Below are 24,602 nucleotides of genomic sequence, written 5' to 3'. Positions count from 1 at the left end.
ATTGATAGGTATTGCTTAGATGTGCTAGTAGATAAACTGGATACCCCAAGGAGGGTGATAACAGAAAAACTTATGTTTTGTCCCTGGGCAAATGCTTCTGGAATTACAGCCTAATTCATTATTAGAGCTTAATTTTAGAACAATAAAAATATAGATGTCATTGATTCCTGTGGGTCATTTATAGTAAGCCCTGCAAACAGAGAGCCCCCTTGGAATTCTAATTTTGTTATTCCAGTGATATTTTTATTTCGATAGGAATAAATTCTCACAAAAGAATTTGTAGGCAAAGGGGAAGATGAACTACTTTTAAGCTAGGAACTTTCCTGGTGTCTTCCAGTTTATTCCTACTTATAGCCCATTTATTCCTAAAGATCTTTATCCTAGAAAAGCAGATGTATGAAAGAATATCGTGTAACATTTAGGTATTTTTATGGAGAGAGTAAGTAAAATACAAATAGTATAACTCTTTACATTTATTTTGCACCTACTTTTAGGCTGATTCTCAGAATGTGAATTATCTGGGATTCTTAGCTGTTTTTTTCTTTCCTGGGAGCATTTGTACTAAGAGAAAAACATTGCTAAAATTTGAAGTTCTTATAGTTTCATTGACTGGGAGATAGATTGATTGATTTGGTAGAAAGGTAGAAGAAGTCATTCTTTTATTATTTAAGCTATTTTTTGTTATTCTTTTTCTGTGTTTTCATTATTTATATTTTCAAAAGATGTCTGTGCTTAGAACAATCTTTACGCATTCTTCTCAAAAGACAGATTTGTCTCACAGAATCAAAGAATCTCAGAGTTTAGAAAGATGATAGGAAATTTTTCCAGCTCCCAAATAAATACCTAGATATCTTCTACAAATACTCCCAATCTTTGCTTAAAAACTTTCAGTGACTAAGGTAGCTTTTTGAGGGAAGGGCAGAATTAATCTCATAATGAGAACTAACAAATGTTTTCCTTTTTGTTTGTTTTTGTACTTCAGCAATTGAACCCACTCTGCCCTCTTTCCATAACAGACCTTCAGATACTTATAAGTAAGTATCATGTCTTCTACGTTTTCTTTTCCCCCAGACACACATAGTTTATTGGGAAAAATTATTTCCTCCCTCTGCCATGATTTCACATTAGCTCATAAAATAGGAATTTTTACCCTTCAGAATATTAAAAAGGACTGTTTCCCTTGTCCCCCATCTTCTTCCTAAAGGCTAAGGAGCACCTTATGTAATTGGGGAGATGGACACAAGTGTGAGGCTGAGCCCCTGATTGGCCAGGTCGGGGGCAGACCTTTAGAGAGATGAGGTGGTAAGAAGATCTGGTCAGAGCCCAACACTACCTTCTAAAGGCATGGCTAGAGGACCTTCTCTGTCTTGCTATATGGGTCCAACAGGTGCAAGGCAATCCACAGATGCCCCTTGACATGGGCCGGGTCAACGTCTGTTCTGTTAGCTCAATCCCTACAAGCATAGTTCCCGAAATCTAGATGGTGTAGGTCCAAGTCATATCCATGAGTGCAGTTTTGCCAACAATAACTTGCACGTATTTTCCCTACAGCAGTTTACAATAGTTTGTAGTAGTGTGGTCAGTAGCACTGTGATATCCAGAGCTGGACCCCCCTCAGTTTGAATCCTGGCTCTTGACATGGTGGGGAAGTTGCTTAGTTGCTTTGTGCCTCAGTTTCTTCATTTGTGGAACAGAGATAACAGAATCCTATCCATAGGATTGTGAAGATTGAGTTAATATAGAGACAACGAGTGGCACATGAAAGCACTGTACAAATGTTGTATGTTTTTGTTGTCGTTGTTATTATTATTCAACTCGAGTTTACACATAGGGAATTATCTCCAGTCTTTCACTTTAGCATCATGAAGTGACCTTCCATTTCAGAGACACTCTGTTAACGCCACAGCTACTCAGTGGCCACACTCTGCAGTGAAAATCAATAGATACACGGTAATTAGGTCTTCCTAATGGTGAGGTCATCACCTAGGCTGGAGGGAGTTACTAGGGACATGTCTCCTCTAACATGTGGAAATTTGCCAAGTCTAGCAGAATCTTTTCTGGCCTTTTCTAACATCCTGCCATCAAAGGCAGACACTTGCCATTTCAGGACTAGTGTTACCACAGTCAGAAATTTCAGTCTTTGAGCATAGCCATCTCCTTTTTGGCTCTGAGTAGCCCAAATTAGAGCCTCTCCCTAAGCTTATCAAGAACTACACACCTTTCCAGTTTGACCAAATCATTTTTCATTCTCTCTATTGTATGGAGGTTTCTGAGCATCTGCATTAGGAAAAATACATGTGCAATCAACTTTGTTGGTTTGGCTGCTTGCTGTAATAAGTCTGGGGGGACAGGTTCTGGATAGCTGAAGAGTTCACCTCTTTCTGTGCCCCTTACCGTAGATACCTGAACATTTAATTTATAGCCTGGAAGCCATCCTACATCTTCCTTTCTCTCTAGACTTCTGTTTCTTTAAAAAAGACAGATGGTGGCAAGGAGTTGCCTCAGGAGCACAGTGAGAACCCAAGCTCGGGTCATTTCATGCAGATGCCACCGAGAGGAAAGATACTGTGAGTAAGAATAGGACTTATCAAATTTGCAGTGACCTAGCCTGCTCTGCTCTTAATTACAAAACACAAATCACTCTACCCCCGGTTGCTACAGAACAACTTGCCCTCTACCCTACCCCTGGTGGATCATTAGAGTGTGCTGGGTCAGTTGCTTCTGAAATTGCCACATGGGTGGGCCCTTAAGACTTACTAAAACAGGGGTCACCTCTCAGGAGTCTAACGTGTTCTAATTCAATATACTGATTACTTAGAGGTTAAAAATAATTTACCCTCAAATCGTGCTAGTATATTTTGCTTACTTGTTCAGAGTTTTTCCTTTATCATTCAAATGTGGCATTCTTTATTGTAATTGTCTGGTTACTTGTCTGTCTCCCCAAATAGACTGTAAACAGCAGAAACCCAATAATGCTAAGTGACTTCCTTGAGGCCACATAATCAGGAGAGAATCCCAGAATGGAAATCAGGCTCCTCTATTCATGGTCTGTTGTGCTGTTCATTAGCAGCAGGGCTTCGTGTTCTGAAATCGCTCTTCCTCAGAAGGAGCAGGAGGAGAGCAGCACACCAGAAGATGGAGATTCTGTTCTCAGGTCACTCACCTTGCCAAGCCCTGGTGTCTCTCATCTGAACAATGATGTCTGTTTCTTCAGATGGTGGCTAATGTCCTGCCCAACTCTAATGGTCTAGAGGTCCACTTGAAAGGATTGTCATACATTAACAGTTCTGAGAGAAAGATAGAAAGATCATTCATTCAACAAATATACACTGAGTGGCCAGATTATTGTGACCACCTGATGTTTGTAGGCAAATTAGCCATACACTGCATCATATGGGATATGGAAGCCTAAGGCCTGCTCGAACACCTTTGCTGTCTGCAGTTACCAAGATAAAGCGTCTCCAATTCCCACAGGAACACAAGGATTGGACAGTAGAGCATTGGAAAAAAGTCATGTGGTCCAATGAATCACGTTTCCAGTTGCATCATGCAGATGGCCAAGTGAGAATTTGGCGGAAACAGCATGAAAGCATGCACCCCACATGTATGGGTACAACCCTTCAAGCTGGTGGGGGCAGTGTTATGGTTTGGGGCATGTTTTCCAGGCATAATTTGAGCCCTTTAATTCGTATAGAACAACATCTGAATAGCACAACATACCTAAGTATCATTGTTGATTAAGTTCATCCTATCATGCTAATGGCATATCCCAATGGAGATGGCTTCTTCCAACAAGACAATGCACCATGCTACAGTGCTCGTATTGTGCAGGAGTGGTTTCAAGAACATGAGGGAGACTTTACCTTGCTTAGGTGGCCCCCACAATCACCAGATCTCAATCCAATTGAGCATTTGTGGGATGAAGTTAAAAGAGCCATCAGGCAGCTGGTTCCACAACCATCAAATCTCACAGAACTGGACAGTGCTATTCATCAGGCATGGTGTCAGATTCCTCGCATCACCTTTCAACATCTTGTAGAGTCAATGCCAAGAAGAATTGCCACAGTATTGAAGGCAAAGGGTAGCCCAGCGAAGTACTGATGGGGTGATCATAATAATCTGGCCACTCAGTGTACATATTTATTTAACAAATATGTATTCAGCATCTACTGAATGACTGGATGCCAGGTACACAGGTGAATAAAAAAACCCAACTCTGCCCACTGACAGCTTATGACTTGGTCATAGTGGGGTTACTGGCCAAAATCTTGCATTGAGGATCTTGGATAAACAGAATTATAGGCCTATCATCAGCATACTGTGTTTTGATTGTATGCTGCATTTGGTAGTTCGCTCACGGTTGTGTGTGTGCATGTGTGTGTGTCGGGAATAGGTGGAAGAGAGAATGCTGTTAAAAATAGCCACACTCAAAATTACCATGTTTCAAATTCCTGAAACAAAAACAAATCAACAATAACAAGACTGATTGGGTATGTCCAATGCAGGTGTCCCCTTCCTGCTAATGTGCAGTTTTCTGAATCACACTATTGTTGCTCTCTCCTGCCAAGATGCCAACAGGAGTGCCCAATTAGTGCCAATTTGTTTCTTGTAACACGGACACCTGTCACCAAAGAGCTTGACAAAAATAACCAACTCAGTCACTGCAGATCCAAACTGGGCGCAAATGAATCACCTGGAGGTAAATAAGAAGCCTTCAAATCCCAATGCAAATCCTCCAAGGAACCCCGTCCCTCTGCCCGTGGACAGATTCCTGGTGTATTTCTGACTGATGGCAAGACACCAACCGACAGTTGATTTTTTTTCTTTAAATGCAAGTTATCAGCCTTTCCTTACAGTCAGCTGCAGGCTTTCCCCGGGCAGTTCAAGATTCATCGTGATACTGGATTGTCTTTCCTTTTAATAGCAAACCACCTTCCACTGAGATGGAATGAAAGTTGCACAAGAATGAGAGCGGATTTCACCAAGAAGTCCTTTAAACTCTCGTCAGGTAACACCTCTAGTTCAAGCATTTAAAAAAATAACCTTTCAAAACTAAACCAGATTTCTACTGTGCAGTGGAGCCAGCCACGAGGGTGGTACTGGTTACAACTGAATTAGCCCTGCTTGCCGATTGCTTTCCAACTCTGTTCCACTTCACGCCAGCCGCCTGCTCCCTGGGTGTGCAGTCAAAGGGAGCAGGCACCTTCGAAGGAGCTATCGGAACCAGATTAAGAACGCTTAATACACTGTACCATAGGCAAATGAGCAGGTATTTTCCCAGAGTCACCCACACCGGAAAATCAGCACTTCCTGCTCTTCAAGAGAGGGCCCATCCAGCCCATTGCTCGCTCTATGGGAAGCAGAAACGTCTGGAATCAAAATGGGCCAAGGAAGGGGTTTCTTTGCCTCTCCACATGCTGTGAGCTAAATGGCAGGTTTCATCACTTCCTTTGTAAGGCACTTCTCATTATGAGAAAGTGAACACAAAGCCTAACTCCTAACTGGAGTATTAATAATGAAAATGGATTATGTGCATCCTGTTTGCTAAGCAATTATCCCAAGGCAGGGATTGAGTCCAGATTTTTTGCCTCACTGCCCGAGTGGCAGGGCATGAATAGATAGACAGGTATTTGCATGCAGGGCCTCTGACCTGGAGGAAATGTCAGGAGCTTGAGAGACTTCAGGGAGAGCTGCAGGTGCATATCCTTTTGAAATGTGGCTGGGTTTTGCAGTCCATTCTTGGAAAAGGCAAAGAAAGAGGGAAAGAATTTGGATTTGCTGTCTGTTTAAAGATATCCTCCTGAGTCAAGGGGAGACCATTTTACTTTACCCCCATTAAGTTTTTAATTCCCTAGAAGTGACTCAGGCCTCTACCTTCCCAAGGAGATGAAATTAGTTTTGTGTAGTTGATGGTGAGGTGCTTCCCCTGGATGTTTTATAAGACCTGGATCTGATGTGCTTCACCTCGGCACTTTTTAATGAGAGTAGGCATTTCTCTGATGTCTTAGACCTATATTTTCTTTTCCTCCTCTTTCACTTGCTGTGCTCCTACAAGGTGTGGCCTGACTTCCACCTTCTGATGCCCATGCATTCATTCAGGGCTGCACATCCAGCTTGAATCATGCTCTAAGTGTGTGCAGTGCTTTGGGATCCTTCAGCGTAAACCACTGCCAACAGCTGTGTCACCTCCAATCTCCCCTCACCCATGCTCTTCCTCCTTCATGGAATACTTGCATGTTAACAGGCCAGAGTGAGAGATGGCAGTGCAAGTTCATATGGATAAGCCATTATTTTCACAGGACAGGGTCATCTTAGACTAACAGAGTCAGCACATCCCTATGGCAGGGTCACTAAACCCCTCACAGCAGTTACATAACAAAATTGCCTGGGACATGGATAAGCATCTGTGGTACATCCATACAGCAAATTACTACTTGGCAATATAAAAGAATGATCTACTTATACATATAACACCCCGTGAATGAATCTCTAATTCATTATTCTAAGTGAGGGAAGTCAGACCCAAAGGCTATATACTGTATGATTCCATACTGGAGGAGGTAAACCAGATCATTAGGGACCAAAACCAGATCATTAGCCTCCTGGGTAGGAGTAGAGGGAGAGGCTGACTGGAAAGGTTGACCAACACTCCCAGTTTGCTTAGTATGGTCCCAGTCTTAGCCCAGAGAGTCTCCATCCCTGGAAAACCCCCAGTCCCACATAAATTGGGACAGCTGGTCACCCTACAAGGGACACAAGGGAAAATTTTAGGGGGATGGAACTGTTTTTCAAAAACCCCATTTTACTCTATGTGAGTTATACCTTACAGAAGACTGGAAAGAATTGCCTAGTCTGTCACCTGTCCCTTCATTAGTGAGCTCTCTGTGTGCAGGGCTTTTGTGTCTCTTGTGCCCTTGATCCCTCCCCTCCCAGCACCTAGCACTCAGCCTGACATGGCATGATTTGCTAAAATAATGTATTGTGCTTTTTCTCAGATGCTGTCATATCACCACCAATAGATTCTTTAAATAATCCAGTAGTCTCCAAACATGGCATTTTCTCCATAGAACCATTTAGAATTCAGGTGTGTTTTTTCTATTTCTATCTCTTTTAGGCTTAAAATTGATAGCAATGTGCTCAAACATTGAATTAATAGCGATGTTCTCAAAACAAGACAAATATACTAGTATTAATCCATGCTTTCTAAATATACTAAGCTTAACAAATTCCTGGAGTGCTTGTTTAAAAATAAATAAATACAAGTTCAGTGAACCTTATCCAGCCCCAACAAATCTGAATTTCCAGGGAAGGGTCTGGGAATCTTGAATGATTCTTATGATCAAGCATGGAAAGCAGAAAGTCAGAAAAACTGGCATTGGGAAACCTCAGCACCAGCCTTTGGGTATAATCATGTCCTGACTCCATGTTTCCGATGTGATCCTTCACCAGAGGCTCTCTCTTGATGAATTATTCATTCACTCACTGATTCCATTTGAGAAATATTTATTGAATACCTACTCTGCACTAGGGCTACCACAATGAAAGCAAGACCAACAGCCCTGGACAGTGTGACTCAATTGGTTGGGCGCCATCCAATGCACTGAAAGGTTGCAAAGGTTGCTGGTTCAATTCCAGGTCAGGGCTCAGGGCACTTGCCTGGGTTGCCAGCTTCATCTCCAATAGGGGGCGTGCAGGAGGTGGCCCATTGATGTTCTGCTCCAACATGGATGTTTCTCTCTCTCCCTCTCCATTCCTTTCTTTCTAAAAATCAATAAAAATACTTTAATTAAAAAAAAGACAAACAAAGTGAGTTCAACCACTGATGGGTGATATGAGGGAAATAGAGCAGTGCCTGGGGCAGGTACTGCTTAAACAGAACAGTCAGGAAGAACATGGTCTTTGTTGATTTCTGGCTCTAACCTCAGGCAGGTTTCTCAAGGGAAGCATAGCTGGAAAGCCACAAACTTATGTTCCTGTCCCAGCACTGCCATAAACAGCCACCACAGACCATCCTCAGTGTCCTCATCTGTAAAATGAGGAGGTAAATCTAGATGTTTATCTCCAAGGACGACCCTGCCAGACCTCACAGCCTGTGTTTCTGGAGTTTATTGTTATAGTCAAACAAAACTAATCTGATACATATTTAATGATATACATAATTGTTATTGTGCTGCATGATAATTAGCAATCAATGGTAAGCAGTTTTACATAAATGACTATAATTAGTACTTCTTATACACAGACAACCCAACCACATTTTGGGTTTCTCTCTCTTCTTGCTTTGTTATTCTGTGATTAGCATCAGGGTCATCTGCTCTTCTACACTATGTATCAGTCCATGATAATCCATAGCCTTCGCTCCCACAAACCCACATAGGGATGTTTACAATTTTAAAATTTCAGGGTACAGTATATTATCTCCTCAGGTAACAAACCAATCTTGAAAGCTCTGTCTTACTACATTTCTTACCACCACCAAATGGCCTTTCAGATAATGCCTTCTCTTGGCTCATTCATCGGCTGTCTTGCATGCTGAAAGGACCAGAAAAAAACAGAAAACATTTAGACTGTTGAAATTCTCTGGAAGAGATGGGAAAGCCCACAAGGAAGACAGACAGTATAAGAAGATGGACCCCATATCCTTTGCTTCTGAGACTCTGGAGCAGAGGGACAGTGTATGATTTTGCTAGGGCTGCCACAGCAAACTTCCCAACTGGGTGGCTAAACAACAGAAATTTATCTTCTTACAGTTCTGGAAGCTCGAGTTCAAGATCAAGGGGTCATTAGGGTTGGTTTCTTCAGAGACCTCTCTTCTTGGCTTACATATGGCCACCTTCTCTCTGGGTCCTCACATGGTCTTTCCTCTGTGTGTGATGTTTCTGGTATCTCTCTTTCTGTGTCCAAATTTCCTCTTCTTTTAAGGACACCAGCCAGTTGATTTAGGGCCTATTCCAGACTCAGTTTAACTGAATCAACTATTTAAAGACTTTATCTGCAATACTCTTACATTCTAAGGTATTTTGGGTTAGAACATCAGCATATGAAGTTTGAGGGGAGCAAAACTTAGCCATAACAGAGGGGGAACTGTGAGAAAGAGCTAACACTCCAAATACACAACAACCAGGAAGGCAGTCTTCCCTCCAAATCTAACCCAGAACTTTCTTTCTGAGACTCTTCAACCACAAGGGTCATTCCCTCAGCTAATGACTGGCACGTAATGTCCCTAGAACAAAATCTCCCTTTTCACAGGCAAAAATGAAAGTCTTAAAAGATGTAAATACCTGGGAAAGCAGGCCCTCTGGGTGAGAAAGAATTCTTGGCAACTTGTCAAAGTCCTTCCCTGTTTTGGTAAGAAGAGGGCAGGAAGCTGAGATTGAACTTGGCCTACTTTTGCAGTTTGCTATGCCCTCTCTGTTGATTTTCTGCCCTGGCCAGTTCATCGCAGAGCAGATATAGGATCGTGGTCAGTTGAGTGACCTGGGAAGCAGTGGGCCCCAGAGTGCACACCGATTCATGCTTCCTTCTGCACTCTCCACACCTGCACCAAGGCCCCCTGCCTCCCCAGAGGCAAACTGATTCTAATGGTGAGATCTGAAAACAGACATGACAGGATGAGAGAAGCTTGCTAGCAAAGCATTAAAATGAAGCAGCAATGGAAAACAGTTTTCAAAGGACCAAGAGCTGCAACCTATACTCAAACCAAATGGATTTCCCTTATTGTGTCTGGTCCTTTGCACAACATGATAGGCATGAGAGTACTTCACCATGAGTAAAAGTAGAAAAAGATGCAAAGCAAATCCAGGGACAGAATTAGAAAAGTGTGACCGTGTAATGCTGGAAAGGATTTGGTGTTTTAATACTATAGGATTTTTCCCTCTTTTTGAAATCCCTGGTCTTAAAACAGGACACCTAGGTTTCAATCTTTCTGTTCTGTTGTTATCAATGAACTACTCAAGCAGCCTCTCTGGGCTTGGTTTCTGCATCCTTGGCTTGAGGAATTAGAAAACACTCTCTCTGAGGAAGCACTTAGATATTCTTTTCTGCAAGTATATGTTGACAAAACAAGAACTGATTCAAATAATTAACAGAGCAAAACTTAGTTACTGGTGTACATTTCTGGTTAAATGTCAGCTAATTTAGAGCTACTAACGTCTCATACTCTGTTTCTGATTAAGCCCATGATTACTCATCTACAAAATGGGGATAAAATCTGTCTCACTGGGTTTTCTGAGGATTAAATTAAACAAAGGATGTAAATGAGACAATGGCTGCTGCTCAGCAGACTCTGAGTAAGTGTTAGTTCTTTTCTTATTCACCTGGGTAACCCCCTTGGTGCCTGGTTTGATTGATGTGCAATAAATACTTGACAGATTGTGAAAGTTGCATGGAGGCACCACTCTAGTAAGAACCTAATGCAAATACAGACCAAAGGGATTAAAGTGTGCCAAATAGGGTAGTGATGGAGGTGTCTACCCTCTCCCTCTCTATAGCATAATGTACAATACCTACATACATATACTTGGAATTCCATGGACTTAAATTTCCAGCTGTCACGAGTCAATATATTTTTGGCATGACCTGGTAAGCCACATGGGACAGGATGACCTGACCTGATGGGCAGCAGCAGCATAACCACTATTGAGTCCAGTACTTTACAAGTCATTTCATTTTAGCATCACAGCTCTTCAAAGTAGTATTGATATTCCCTCTTTTCTGATAAAGGAATTGTTGCTATAGAGGATAAGAATCTTGTGCATGTTCACAGAGCTACTGAATAGTAGATCCTGGTTTTGAATGCAAGATTCCTTTTCTCCAAAGCCTCTGTGTCTTGTACCTCAGTAATGGATAATCCAGGAGTAGGCTGTTTTTAGAATTAGAGACTTGCATTAAGGATATTGGCCAAATGGTACTGGATAATGCAGGCACTAATCTAGGTCAAAACAAAATTCCAGAGTTAGACAAAGTCCAGGCAAAAACAAGAAGGGTCCCTGACAAATTACTAAAGTTTGATCTCAAACCCCAAGAGCGAGGTAGAGTGCCAGAGTTCAGAACAGGGCATAGGAGGAATCTAGGGACAAGGTAGGAACTTCATAGTAATAATTAAGATAAAGTGTTTGAGGCAAATAAACAGCCATAATGACTTAGTGCTCCAGCATATTGGTCAGAAGCTCCTCATATTCTGACAACGATATCTCCTGGAATCTAACATGGAGCTGACATCTAAAAAGGGATGAGAGTGGTAGAAGGAGGCAAACGGGTCCCTAGTGGGAAGAGAGAAATGTTCCAGAGGAATCCATTTCTGGTTACCTGCAAGTTTTGGTGATTAGATCAGCTATGTCTCAAAAGGACTTGCGAGATGACCTTTGGTGCCATACATTGTCATCAGTTTTATCCACAAGACTCAGAAAGTTTGTGCATGTGGCAGACAATCCCAAGAAATAAGGGTTGTGTCTCATTCTTTGTATTAAAGAGGTCTTCCTAAAGAGTCTCACAGAGCCCTCTGCTTCCTGGCATAACACAGTTTAAACTGAGCCTTCTTAATGCCCATCTCAGCACAGTGTCCTTCCTACAAAAAATAAAAATTAAAAAGTAATGTAAATATTTACCAAAACCTCTCAAAGGCACCAAAGAAACATATAACATTTTATGACGCAGAACGATCCTAAAGGTCTTCTTCACCTAACTTTCTCCCCAAAGTTTCATTCATTAATATTGCTTCTTGCCCCCCTCCAAAATATTTCTTCTCCTTCCCTCCCCAACTGTTTAAATATTCCCACCCATGGCACAAGTCAGAAGAAGAAAAGCTATTAATAGTAAGCACTGTTTAATATTTTGTCCCCATTACAGATTTTCTGGGTAAATTGTAAACAGAGAGCAAACCAGAATTGGCTATTGTTCGTTGGCTGGCTTTGGTCCTCATACCATTCCTCTTTCAAAGTGCCTCCTTCCCATGGCCATCAATTAGATACACTCATTCAATCAACTGTACATCTAGTAAGCTCTTGGTCTTGCACTGTGCATAGTAAAGTGACAGATGTTTAAGACACAAGCCCTGCTCTTGAAGAATTTAGAATTGAATAGAGAAGATAGGGCATATGCCCAAATTACTACAATAAAATGTTTTGTGACTAGGTGTATAGATGTGGATTAAGATTCAAGATATTCTGGAGGATTAACCAACACAAATTGCACAGTATACTTACTCTTATCTCTACCTCCATCCCCAAGACACAGGCAATCCTGTTGTTCCTTTTCTATTCGTATGTTCCAACTTATTCCTCTGGTGAAATCACCTTGAAGGAAAATGAAATCAGATCAAAATGGATACAAGTTCAGACTTGGAGGAAAATAATGTACTAAAAGAGAAATCTAAGAGTATTTGTAGAAAGGAAGAAACATTTGAGTTATAGCCTTGTGAAAATAATTAAGAACCCTCAAGAATTTTGTTATGAGTGGATCTCACTGATTTAGTCCCTGCAGTGACTACCACCAAGATAACTTCTATAAACCAGTCTGATTATGTCTCATTTTAAATGTCTCATCACTTTTGAGATTTCCCTTGTTTTCTGTTATGAGTCATGAGTTCATTTTTTAGTAGACTCCCACCTATCTCTCCAACCACATACCGTACCACTCCTCATTGCCTGCATATTCTCTGCTTTAATCCCACATCCCGAATTTATCCCATTTATGCCCTTATCACACTGCAATTGACTTTTCCCAAGTTATTCACCTATCAGACAATAAGTCCCATGCAGACCTGGGCTAGGTCTACCATGTTAACCATTGTATCCCTCATAGCCTATCTCAGTGCTGGGAAAATGGTAAATATTTCATGAGCATTACTTGAATGAATTACAAACATAAGGGAATCATTCCCTGTCTTGAGTTGAGTTCCCTGGAAACATACTCTCAGATGGAGATTTTCATGCAGAAGGTTCATTGGGCAGTAACTAAAATAAAATTCTACAGAGGGAGAACTTGAGCTGTAATGTAGATCCCATAAGGAGCTCTAAAGCTGATATAACCCTCCAGAGTTTTCTTACTAGTGACACAAGAGCCAGGCCTTTGTACCCCTACATCTACTAGTCATGAATGCTAGTTACCTACAAGAAGGAGGTGTCACTGTAGGGGATACAACTCCCTTTGAACAAGAACAATTCCTGAAAAAGGACTCAGCTGTGAGTCTTTAGCATCTAAACCTCCCAGCAGATGAAAGAAGGAGTTCCTTTGGTTAGGAGGGGAATTTGAGCAATGTACTACAGTGTCTACTGCCTTTCCTTTAACCTACAGTATAAGCCTGCATGCCTTAATTTGCTAAACTCTAGAAGTTTCCCTCTGCCCTGAAATTCACCCAATAAAAAACCTCCACTGTTCTACTATAGGTGCAGTTAGTACAAATACTGCCACCCTTACATTCACTTATTCATTCAGAGAGTATTAATAGAGCACCTATTATGTGCCAGGCATTATTCTAAGTTTGGAGAATTCAGCAGTGCGTGAAATTGCCTAAAAGGTCCGCTTTCATTCTAGAAAAGAGACAAACAATTAGAAAAGTAAAAAATGGAGCAGAGGATAATAAGTGCTATGAAAAGAGTAAAGCAAGAGATGAAAAATAGGGAGTGCCAGGATGTGGAGAGGTGGGTATTGTAATAATAAAGAAGGTAGTCAGAACAGGCCTCACTAAGAAGGTGACATTTGAGCAGAACCATTTAGATGTTGGGGGAAAGAGCTTTCCAGGCTGAAAATAAGTCCAAAGGCCCTGGGGTAGAAGCAAGCCTAGATATTAGGTAATAACCAGAAAGCCAATGTGCCTGGAAAGGAGAGGGAGAGCCTGGTGGGAAATAAGGTCAGAAAGAAATGGGGTGAGGAACAGATTATGGGTCATTATAATGACTTTGCCCTGTACTCTCCCCAGGCTGTGAAGCCATGGTAAATTCGAGTAGAAGAGTAATAAAATCTGACATACATTCTAAAGGATCGCTCTGATTGCTGTTGGAAATAGGTTATGGGGAAAGTGCAGGCACAGGAGGACAGTTAAGAGACTCTTAACATAAACCAGGCACCAAATGATGGGGACCTGCGCCAAGGCAATAATGGCAATAACGGTGTGGAGAAGCGTTAGATTCTGGAAATATTTTTATGTAGAGCTGACAGGACTTGCTGGTAGGTGGGGTGCATGTTATGAGAGGAAGAGAGGAGCCAAGGATTTCAGTATGAGCAACGAAAAGGATAGGGTTTTCATTTACCGAGATGAAAAGAATATTGAGGTGGGGGAAGATGATTGGGAGTTCAGTTTTGGCCACGTTAAATTTAGAGATGCTGATTGGACATCCAAATGGAGGTTTGATTCCTGGTCAGGGCATGTGCCCAGGTTACAGGCTCAATCTCCAATAGGGAGTGTGCAGGAAGCAGCCAATCGATGTTTTTCTGTCATTGATGTGTCCCTCTCTCTCCATCTCCCACCCTCTCTCTCTCAAAAAAAAAAAAATATATATATATATATATAAATTACATTGGACAGAAATGCGTCCTTCACCATACCCAGCATGACCTAACAAACTTGGGCTTGAGAATGAGAAACATATGGTCTCTGATACTCACTACGATAATTGAATTACTGGTTCTAATTCTTCACTTCCCTTTATTAGGACCATATATCCAAAGCCTCATCATAGCCTTATGATGAGAGGTGTGTTCCTGTCTATTCTCTTGGGCTCGATCATGTGATTTGCTTTTTCCAATGAGATTTAGTGGTTGTGATGTAAGTGGAAGCTTGAAATGTGTTTGTGTGGCTGGGTTAGCTAGGTTATACTCTGCCATTATCATGGAACGAAATGCTTTGGGTAGCATGCATTTTCAGCCTGGGATTCAGACTGAAGTATGTGGGACAAAGTCACCCTAGCCACCTCGCAGACAAGGAAGAGTAGTGTCTGTTGTTGCATACCACCGTGATTTTATAGCTGCTGGTTATGCAGAAATAGCTGACTGGTACAATACTGACTTATTAGCTGTGTAGCTTGGTAGCCTCAGTTTCTTTATGTCCCCAAAGATGATAGAATAGCCCCCTCTCTCTGAGTTTTAATGAGGAGTAAATAAAATAATGTATGCAAAAATCCTGACATTGTGCTTAGAACAATATAGATACGTGCATATTAAAAAGTAATCAATATCAGATTCCTCCCCTCCAGAGCTGAGGGTCAACAATGGCTTTCCATACTAGCATAGGTTCCAAGAGTAATAAGATTTTTGTCTATAAAGGGTCACCCTTGCCAAGAGAAGGGCTGTGTATCCAAGGCTCTTTGGCAATTACCTTCATCATTTAGAATGTTAACATAAGCTATAGCACTGTAGTTTCTTAGGTTCCCTGATAAACAACTACATCCAGAAAAACCAGCAAGTCTAGTTCCACTGTTTTTTCATGGGACCCACTCTCTTTAGAAATATAAGCCTAATTCAGCAGTGCATTAGGATCCCCCATGTCCCTGGAGAAATAACTGGCTTTTTTATGACGAGCAGGATACATGCACGCATGGACACACTGCACCATACTCACCCCTTTATAAGCCCAGTCTTTTGTTCATCAAAAATGATAGAAAGTAGTGGCATAAAGCCACTCTCAGCAAAATAATTCATTACAAACAAAATCGTCCAAATGCCAGTTCCTCTGCCCAGAATGCCCTTCAGCGGGATAGACCCTGAAGACTCACCTGCAGCAGTCAGTGGCGGCAACACAACATTAACTCCGACAATGCTTAATTGCCTCCCCAGGCCGTCACTAGCTTTGGCTAATCCTTCTTATACCTTTATTTTCTGAAGCTGACCTTTAATCCTTGCAATCAGAATATCAACAGTATAACAATGCAAGTAGCTTTATTGAGGCTGTGGTGGTGAGCTGGGTAACACCTTCCTGAAATGCCCCCACCTTTCAGATAAAGCTAGAAGGGAGGGTTTGACCAAGGCCTTTGTGTACGTCTGAGGCAGCTAGTCCATGGAAAAAATTATTCAACTATGGGGGGAGGGGGAATTGTTGCTGGTATGAATTCCAGGTACAAAATCAGGATGAATATAATTTCTTTATTTTCTTAAGTCCACACAACATGGCAAGAAATTTAGTCCAGTTATTACTGACATTTACCCAGGATTGGACTAAGGTCTTAAGATCTTATAAAGGCCAAGGTATCGGGAAAGCCCTTCCTGGTGTGGTCCATGTTAGGCACCATGAGAATGCCCACAGTCCCCGTCTGCATTCACTCGAAGCCTTTGGTTTCAGCTGCCACACATAGATGATGTCTCAGAGCCTTTGTCAGGGGCTGACCCCCATGTGCCTGGGACCAGCCTTCCAAAGCACATTATATGGCCGCCCTCTCAGAGGGCTGGCTTGTAGCCTGCTCTGAGGTTAGTCACAAGGATGGCATGAATCCTGGGCTTCTCCCAGGTCACTCCAACTGTTGCTTCTGACTCAGTCTAGCCTCTGACCTCTCTTTTTAGTATCTCAGCAAAGTTTGCCCTCCTTCCTTCCAATTATCCTCAAAGACTGCTTCTCTCCTCTAGCTGTCCATCTCTTCAAATGTTTTGACTTTGAAAAGAGACAACAGTAAAGGAAAAGTCCTGCAGGTATTTTCCGCTCTCGGTAGGAAGTCCTGTGTGCAGGTCTGGGTAGAGAGTGGGGGAAGAAGAAGAGCACAACACAGCATCTCAGAATACTACGCTGCCCTTGGAGTGTTACTTTATTATTTCTAGAACATACTATTTTACTTTAAATCAAGCAATCCTTTAACTATTTTTTCTTAAAGAAAGAATAGGTGGTTGAGTTGTGGACATAAGGGAGTGGAAAAGAAAAACTGGATACAGAACCTGCCTCCTAAATCAAACTTTTCAGAAAGCAGAGTGTAAGGGGGCGAAGTCTTGGGCAGATACCTTACTAGGAAGCACACTCCCAGAAAGCTAGAGTGAGGGACAGGGGAAGTAGAGCAGGGAAGGGGGAGAGCCAGTTGAGCTGGCCACATATTTTTGTTTTTGTTTTGTTATTTTTATTATTATTCACTGTTGAATCCCCAGTTCCTAGAATTGGAGCTCCAATATAGCAGGTACTCTAGAAATACCTTATTTTTATTTTTTTCAGAGAGGGAAAGAGAGGGAGAGAGTGATAGAAACATCAATGATGGGAGAGAAGCATTGATCAGCTGCCTCCTGAACACCCCGTACTGGGGATCGAACCCACAACTCAGGCATATGCCCTGACAGGGAATCAAACAGTGGCCTGGTTGATAGGTCAATGCTCAACCACTGAGCTACACGGTTGGGTGCAAAAATAATTTTAATAGACATTTTCCACTATGAACCCACCCCCAATATTCTAAAATTTGAAATGGAATATAATACAAACTTTAAACATTATATCCAGTGTATTTTATGCTTACCAATCATTCCCTTGGTCTTTTCCACAAACATCAATACTTACTTCAAACAATATATCTGAAGATCCTTAAAATTGTTGCCCTTATTCTAGAATGAGAAACCCAAGGCCCAGAGAGAAGATGAATCTAATAGCTAAAGTCACTCTATTAATTAATGACTATGGATAGTCTATAATTGAAGGGTTCAACTATTGGTCCAGGGATTTTTCTTACCTAAAATGCCTCACAGTGAAAATATTAAAAATAAGTTAAACATATTTTACCTATTTTCCTCTTTGTCATATAAGGCCCACTCTGTTTTGTAGAGTAATTCATATCTGCCTGTAAGTTTGTTTATGCCCATTATGTTATTGGTAAGTCAAACAGAGAACTATCCAGTTAACCAGGCTCCTTAGGTAACAACTTACTGATCATAAATGTCTACTTAAGCATAGAATGTGGGACCTCAGCTCCACTGCCAACCCAACAGATTACTAAAACCAGGGTATTTATGAGTGATATTATGTCAAACATTGTTTTCTCCATCTCATTATACATTTGGATATATTGATATTTTATATTAAAAATAGAATATACTCTTCTGAATCTTCATTCACCCACTTATTCCAACAAATATTAAGGATTAAGACCTTACTTAGAGTGTCAGGTTCTGTTCTAATCAAAATATCATAAACATGTCTTCAAGTTACAAAATGTGGTTCTGCAACATTGTTTCAAAAACTTGCATGAGATGATAGTGCATGATATCCCATTACATAATTTTACCTAGATGTATTGAACAAGTGCCCTAATATTGAAGAGTAATGATCCTGATGTCTGCTTCTCCATGTTGATGACATGCTATAGGGATTTAACTCTTGTTTATATCAATTATCCTGTGATAACATTGGTTTGGTTCCACTTACTTCACCTAAAGTCACAGAACCTATTGACAACATTTAGTGAGGACTTACATATATGTATATATGGAAGCTTATAGGGAATTGTGGCAAATACTCTGAGTGAGATCACACAATAGTCCTTCCCTTCTCCCTTAGCTCTGTAGAGTAAAATCCTGTGGTACCATGATGCACCCACAATCACAACTAATACTTGGCTCTCATATTTTCCCCAGGTCCCCCCTGAGGGTTGATGTTCTTTACTTCTTCCAGGGAAGAGATGTTGCTAGGGAGTGACTGAGATTTCCTCAGTTCAGTGGATGGTGTGCTAAATACTGCTAATGTTTCACTGTTGTTTCATAACAGTGCAGGTAGACTCAAAAATATTGCTTTTCTTAACCTCAAAGCAATACAATCCTGCATTTTATGCAATTACATTTTGGACCTCCCTAATCAAATTAGAGCCAAGTTTTACCTCAGTCACTTCTTCAGCCTCCCTAGGTTTGGTCATGTGTCGTAGTTCTAACCAATCAGACCTAAATATCAATCTGTTGGGAAGGTTTAGGAAAAAGCATCTTTTCTTTTTAAAAAAAGAGGCATATGCCCTGACCGGTTTGGCTCAGTGATTATAGCGTCAGCCAGAGGACCAAAGCATCATGGGTTTGATTCCCAAACCTCGGTTGCAGGTTCTTTCCCCGGCCCCATTGGGGGGTGCAACCAATTGACGTGTCTCTCTCATATCAGTGTTTCTCTCTCTGCCCCTCTCCTCTCCCTTCCACTCTCTCTAAAAATCAATGAAAAAAATATCCTCATTCCTTAGGTGAGGATTTTAAAAATACATACATACATACATACATACATACATACATAAAATAAAAAAAGAGGCATATACGGCTGCTGCCATCCACCCTCTCCCGCACCCCCACATCCCTTCTATTGCAGACTTGGAAGAGGATTTGCTGCTGTAGCTGGGGTGGCCAACTCACCAGCAACGGCAGAAAGATAAGAAAACTGCAGAGGCAGCAGGCCTGACATAACTGAGCTGCTGCGCTGAAGCCAGCAGCTGCCTACCCCAGAATTCAAATTATGCAAGAAGAATAAACATTTATATATTTAAGTCACTCTTAGTCAGAGTTTCTGTTACTTGCAGCCAAAATTACTACTGATTAAAACAGAGATGGACTGGCTTTCCCGCTGAAGTGGGTGTAAAGGTATGAGGATTGCATTTTGGAATTCTACTTTGTAGAATTGTGGAAGAAAAAACATATAAATATTCAGATCCCTAGTATAAAGTCAAACATCTCAACTACTTACAGATGAGTAACCCAAGGCTCAGGGACAGAAAGTGATTTGCCTATGGCTCCATATGTGATGGGGACTAGCCTTGGGTAAAGGGTTAATACATTCACACATTTTTTATGTTGCAAATGAGGCTGAGAATGGTAAATACAGACTTCTCCCAATTCCCAGCTCTATAACTTTGATTGTCTTATTCTCAACTTAGCTTTCAATTCACTAGACTTATTTTATCTCAATTTGCCTCCCACTTAGCCAAAAGCATCTCCCACAACCAAAAGTTATATATCAGTTTCATTACATTTTCCTGTCATAAAGCAATACCGACATTCCTCCACAAGAACCCTGTGAAACAGTTGTTTCAATTAAGTGCTTCTCAGGTATTTGAAGAAAATTCTAATGGTGGTAATGGTTATACGCTGTATATGAGATATGATTCCTTGCTCTATCCTTTTCTTCTCTATTACAAAAACCACCCCACAAGCAAGCTCACACTATTCTGGACAGTGTATTCTTGGAAACAAATCTGCCAAGAAAGATGGCCAAGAAATGGCACTTGATATAATAAAAAATATATATCTAACCACTAAAGGTAGTCCTATAGCTGGAGTGTTTGGCTTTGATAGTGGGAGGGGGAAGAACGTGTCATCTCTCTCTCTCTCTCTCTCTCTCTCTCTCTCTCTCTCTCTCTCTCTCTCTCTCTCAACTACAGCTGTACATTTTTCTAATTATGTTCCCATTGAGTGGCCTCAACAAAGCTGCATCCTGTTGTAGCTCAGTCCCCAAAGTGCTGGAGAAAACTTTATGCTACTAAATTGCCACAGCAAAAGTAATGGAAATCATTAATAGTTCTGATAATGCAGTCATTAAGGTTTGTATTTCGGCTTAGGGAAATTGTTTCTAATGAAACAATGGTTTACTAAACTGCAACCGTTAACCATATCACACAGGATGAATCTCTACCTGTGGACACTGTCTGGTACAGTCATTGGGAGTAGAGTTGGCAGTGAGGCATGCCTCAAGTATTTGGAAGTGATGACCTTGTGTCACAAATCGAGTACTAAGTCAACACGAAAGGATTAGAGCCAATATATGAAAGGGGGGGGTCCCATGCCAGTAAACTATTAGGGGAACAAAGATATTATAAATCCTTAGAAGTGATGTCAATCAGGAGAGGAGATGTTCATCAGAAGAAGAGATGGTCTGAAACGGAAGCATAGGCCAAAAGAGTAGCAATGACGTGTTGAATCACCTAGCCAGATTTGACCAGGGGAGAGGAGTCTTACCCAGAAGACCTGCAGCATCACAATTTTTTAAATTTATTGGGTGACATTGCTTAATAATATCATATAAGTTTCAAATATACATCAATTCTATAATACATCACCAGTATGTTGTATTGTGTGCTCACCACCAAAGTCTAGTCTCCTTTTGTCACCATATATGGCAAATGCCACTTTTGCATTTCGATTTGAAGTTACCAAATCAGAATAATTCTGTGAAAGAACAAAAAAATAGCTTCTTTAGATTCACTTGCTGAAGCCATCTATTCCACCATTGATTTTCAAAAACAGAGGATTTATCAACATTTGAAAGTGGATCATTTCTTGCTCCGTGTACTGAAGAATGGGCAAGAACAATGGACAAGGCATGATGGTGTAGAGATTGGACTGTGGTCTGGGAATTCTAATGCCTGAGTTTGCGTTTTGGCTTCACCTCACTCCCCTCCTCTGCCAAAGCACAGCCTTGGAACTATATGAGATCTTAAGTCCCTTCCAGGGTTAACATTCTCTGATGCCCAGAGGAAAGGGAGGAAAATGCTGCCTAGAGCGAGCACTGGCTTTGGCCCTTTCTGCAACTTATTTCCTCACACCCCCAGGAAGTTTGCAAATGAGTCCTGAGGTGATTGAGCATGTGCATGGATCAGGCCTCCCTAATTAATACCCCAGCCATTCCTTCATGCCAAAGTAAGCTTTGCACTGACATTGCAACATGTGTGGGTAGGGAAGGAAATGACTAATTTGTATCATTTGGAGAGGAAACTGTTGTCACTTGATATTGTCCTTAAACTGAGAGGGTCTCACCTCCCGCTGAAGATGTCTGCAGGGTTGTCATTCTCCCATCCAGGTACTAACCAGGCCTGACCCTGCTTAGCTTCCGAGATCAGACGAGATCGGGCGTGTCCAGGGTGGTATGGCCATAGACAGGGTTGTCATTCTCAATGTTGCTATTTATGCTGGTCGCCCACCACAGATTTGGAGACTTCCACTGGTTGCAGGATCACTATACAGCACAGATCTATTGAAGCTGATGGCAGCTGGGTAAGAACCTGAAGCAATTGCAGAGGTGCTGTGAAAGGGAAAGAAAATTGAGATGGATGGTGAATGTGGGAGGTTTGGATGGACCAAGAAGCCTCAACAGGGATCTCGAACAGAGATGCCTCGCTGAGATGGAGATAAGTACCTACGCCCAGAGTGGTGCCTGCAGGGTTCACCTGCAAAGGTAATAGCAACATTTTCTATCCAATCTTGTTAGGAGAAACATGCCAACCCCAAACAGTAGAAATCACATCTCAGAAGCTTCACCGGCAGAGAAATACCTACCATATATTAACATGTCTTGCTCTACATGGCAAATGAAAAATTAACCCAAGCCCAGCAAACAGCTAATCTTTAAGCAGAGCCATACATTATGAATTCATTTTTTTTTCTTGGCACTTAGGAAATAAAGAAGGTATTGAAAAGGAGGCCTTGGGAGTAACCAAGATGGCGGCATAGGTGAACACCGGAAATTGCTGCCTCCCACAACAACTTCAAAAATACAACAAAAAGACAAAATGGACATCATCCAGAACTACAGGAAGGCTGGCTGAGTGGAAATTCTACAACTAGAAGGAAAGAGAAAAGCACACTGAGACCCAGAGGAGCTGCAGAAGTAAAGTGCAGAGGTAGGGAGGCTTCAGAGCGCGCGCGCAGGGAAAGGGGCTGGCACCTGAGGATGCGGCTGTCTTTTTGAAACGGGAGGGAGTCACAAGCTCCCGACTGCTCTGAACTCCAGTTCCGGGAAGTCTCTGGGGACCCAGGACTCATACGGGGAGAAACTGGACTGTCGGGCAGCAGGCAGAACTCGGAACTTGAGGGTGGCTTTCCCTCAGAGGTGCTTGCAGCAATTACCAGGACACTGAGACGCGCGGCCCCTTAGGGCAGGGCTGAGGATCTGCCATAGCTGCTTGCTCTGCCTGTTGATTCCGAGACCCCACCCCACCCAGGCTGCGGCAGAGGCTTTTGCATATGAATGCCCTGGCCCTTTGCAACCTGAAAATTGCCTAACAAATTGCAGCTGGGCCGGACAGACCCAGAACTTCCAAGAGAAGGCCCAAGGCCCCTCAGCAGCTTGCATTGCTTCACAGCTGGGCCTCATCTGGGCACCTCCAAACTCCAAAAAAGGAAGGGGAATCTGCAGATCTCTTCGTAGCTCCTGCTGGATAACCTCAGGCAGAGGCTAAATTAGCACCTCCTTAGATCCAAGAGCCAGTGTACCCAGTGGTCAGAGTGGGACCATCCTCAGATCCATAAGGACACTCCTCAGATCCATAAGGGACACACTCAGGGGGCAGACTCAGGGAGCACCAAAGCCCCACTGAAGCAAGTCTTGCCCCAGAAGGGTGTCTCCAGCACAGAAGTTCTCCCACTGTAGACACAGCTGATTCTCACTGCCAATTGGCCTGGAGGTCAATTCCTCCCAGTGATACCTACAACAATCAAGGCATAACTACAACAAGACTGTGCACAAAGCCCACAAGGGGGTTCACCAAGAGTGTCCACCTCAGGTAACTGGGGAGGCTGAGCCACTGGGCCCTACAGGACACCTAGCACACAAAGCCACTCTACCAGCACAGGGAAGCATAAAAAATGTGGAGACAAAGAAACAGGTCACAAATGACAGAAATGGAGGAAAGCAAACGACTGGATATAGAGTTCAAGGCCACGTTTATAAGGTTTTTCAAGAATTTTATGGAAACCGCCGATAAATTTAGTGAGACCCTTGAGGATATGAAAAAAGACCAACTAGAAATTAAGCATACACTGACTGAAATAAAGAATAATATACAGAGATCCAACAGCAGACAAGAGGATCCCAAGAATCAAGTCAAAGATTTGAAATACGAAGAAACAAAAAATACCCAACCAAAAAAGAAAAAAAAAAGAATCCAAAAATATAAAGATAGTATTAGGAGCCTCTGGGACAACTTCAAGCGTACCAACATCAGAATTATAGGGGTGCCAGAAGAAGAGAGAGGGCAAGATATTGAAAACCTATTTGAAGAAATAATGACAGAAAACTTCCCCTACCTGGTGAAAGAAATAGACTTACAAGTCCAGGAAGTGCAGAGAACCCCAAACAAAAGGAATCCGAAGAGGACCACACCAAGACACATCATCATTAAAATGCCAAGAGCAGCCAAAACCGGTTTGGCTCAGTGGATAGAGCGTCGGCCTGCGGACTGAAAGGTCCCAGGTTCGATTCCGGTCAAGGGCATGTACCTGGGTTGTGGGCATATCCCCAGTAGGAGATGTGCAGGAGGCAGCTGATCGATGTTTCTCTCTCATCGATGTTTCTAACTCTCTATCTCTCTCCCTTCCTCTCTGTAAAAAATCAATAAAATATATTTAAAAAAAATGCCAAGAGCAAAAGACAAAAAATCTTAAAAGCAGCAAGAGAAAAAAAGTCAGTTACCTACAAGGGAGTACCCATACGACTGTCAGCCAATTTCTCAACAGAAACCATGCAGGCCAGAAGAGAGTGGCAAGAAATATTCAAAGTGATGAATAGCAAGAACCTACAACCAAGATTACTTTATCCAGCAAAGCTATCATTCAGAATTGAAGGTCAGATAAAGAGCTTCACAGGTAAGAAAAAGCTAAAGGAGTTCATCACCACCAAACCAGCATTATATGAAATGCTGAAAGGTATTCTTTAAGAAGAGGAAGAAGAAAAAGGAACTCTT

The 24,602-nt window shown here is 41.9% G+C and overlaps 1 long non-coding RNA gene across 1 annotated transcript; it reads right to left on the bottom strand.

Moving 5' to 3' along the window:
- Nucleotides 1–716: 716 nt before the first annotated feature.
- LOC308528369 lies at nucleotides 717–9,418 on the bottom strand. The gene is made up of 4 exons (XR_013996696.1): nucleotides 7,657–9,418; nucleotides 5,651–5,738; nucleotides 3,164–3,287; nucleotides 717–1,924 (listed from the first exon to the last, which is right to left on the bottom strand). It is a non-coding gene; the product is annotated as an uncharacterized lncRNA (long non-coding RNA).
- Between the last annotated feature and the right edge of the window lie 15,184 nt (nucleotides 9,419–24,602).

Source organism: Myotis nattereri (assembly GCF_964212035.1).
Source record: "Myotis nattereri genome assembly, chromosome: 12".
NCBI classification, from domain to species: Eukaryota; Metazoa; Chordata; class Mammalia; order Chiroptera; family Vespertilionidae; genus Myotis; species Myotis nattereri.
This window is presented reverse-complemented; position numbering and strand designations above follow the sequence as displayed.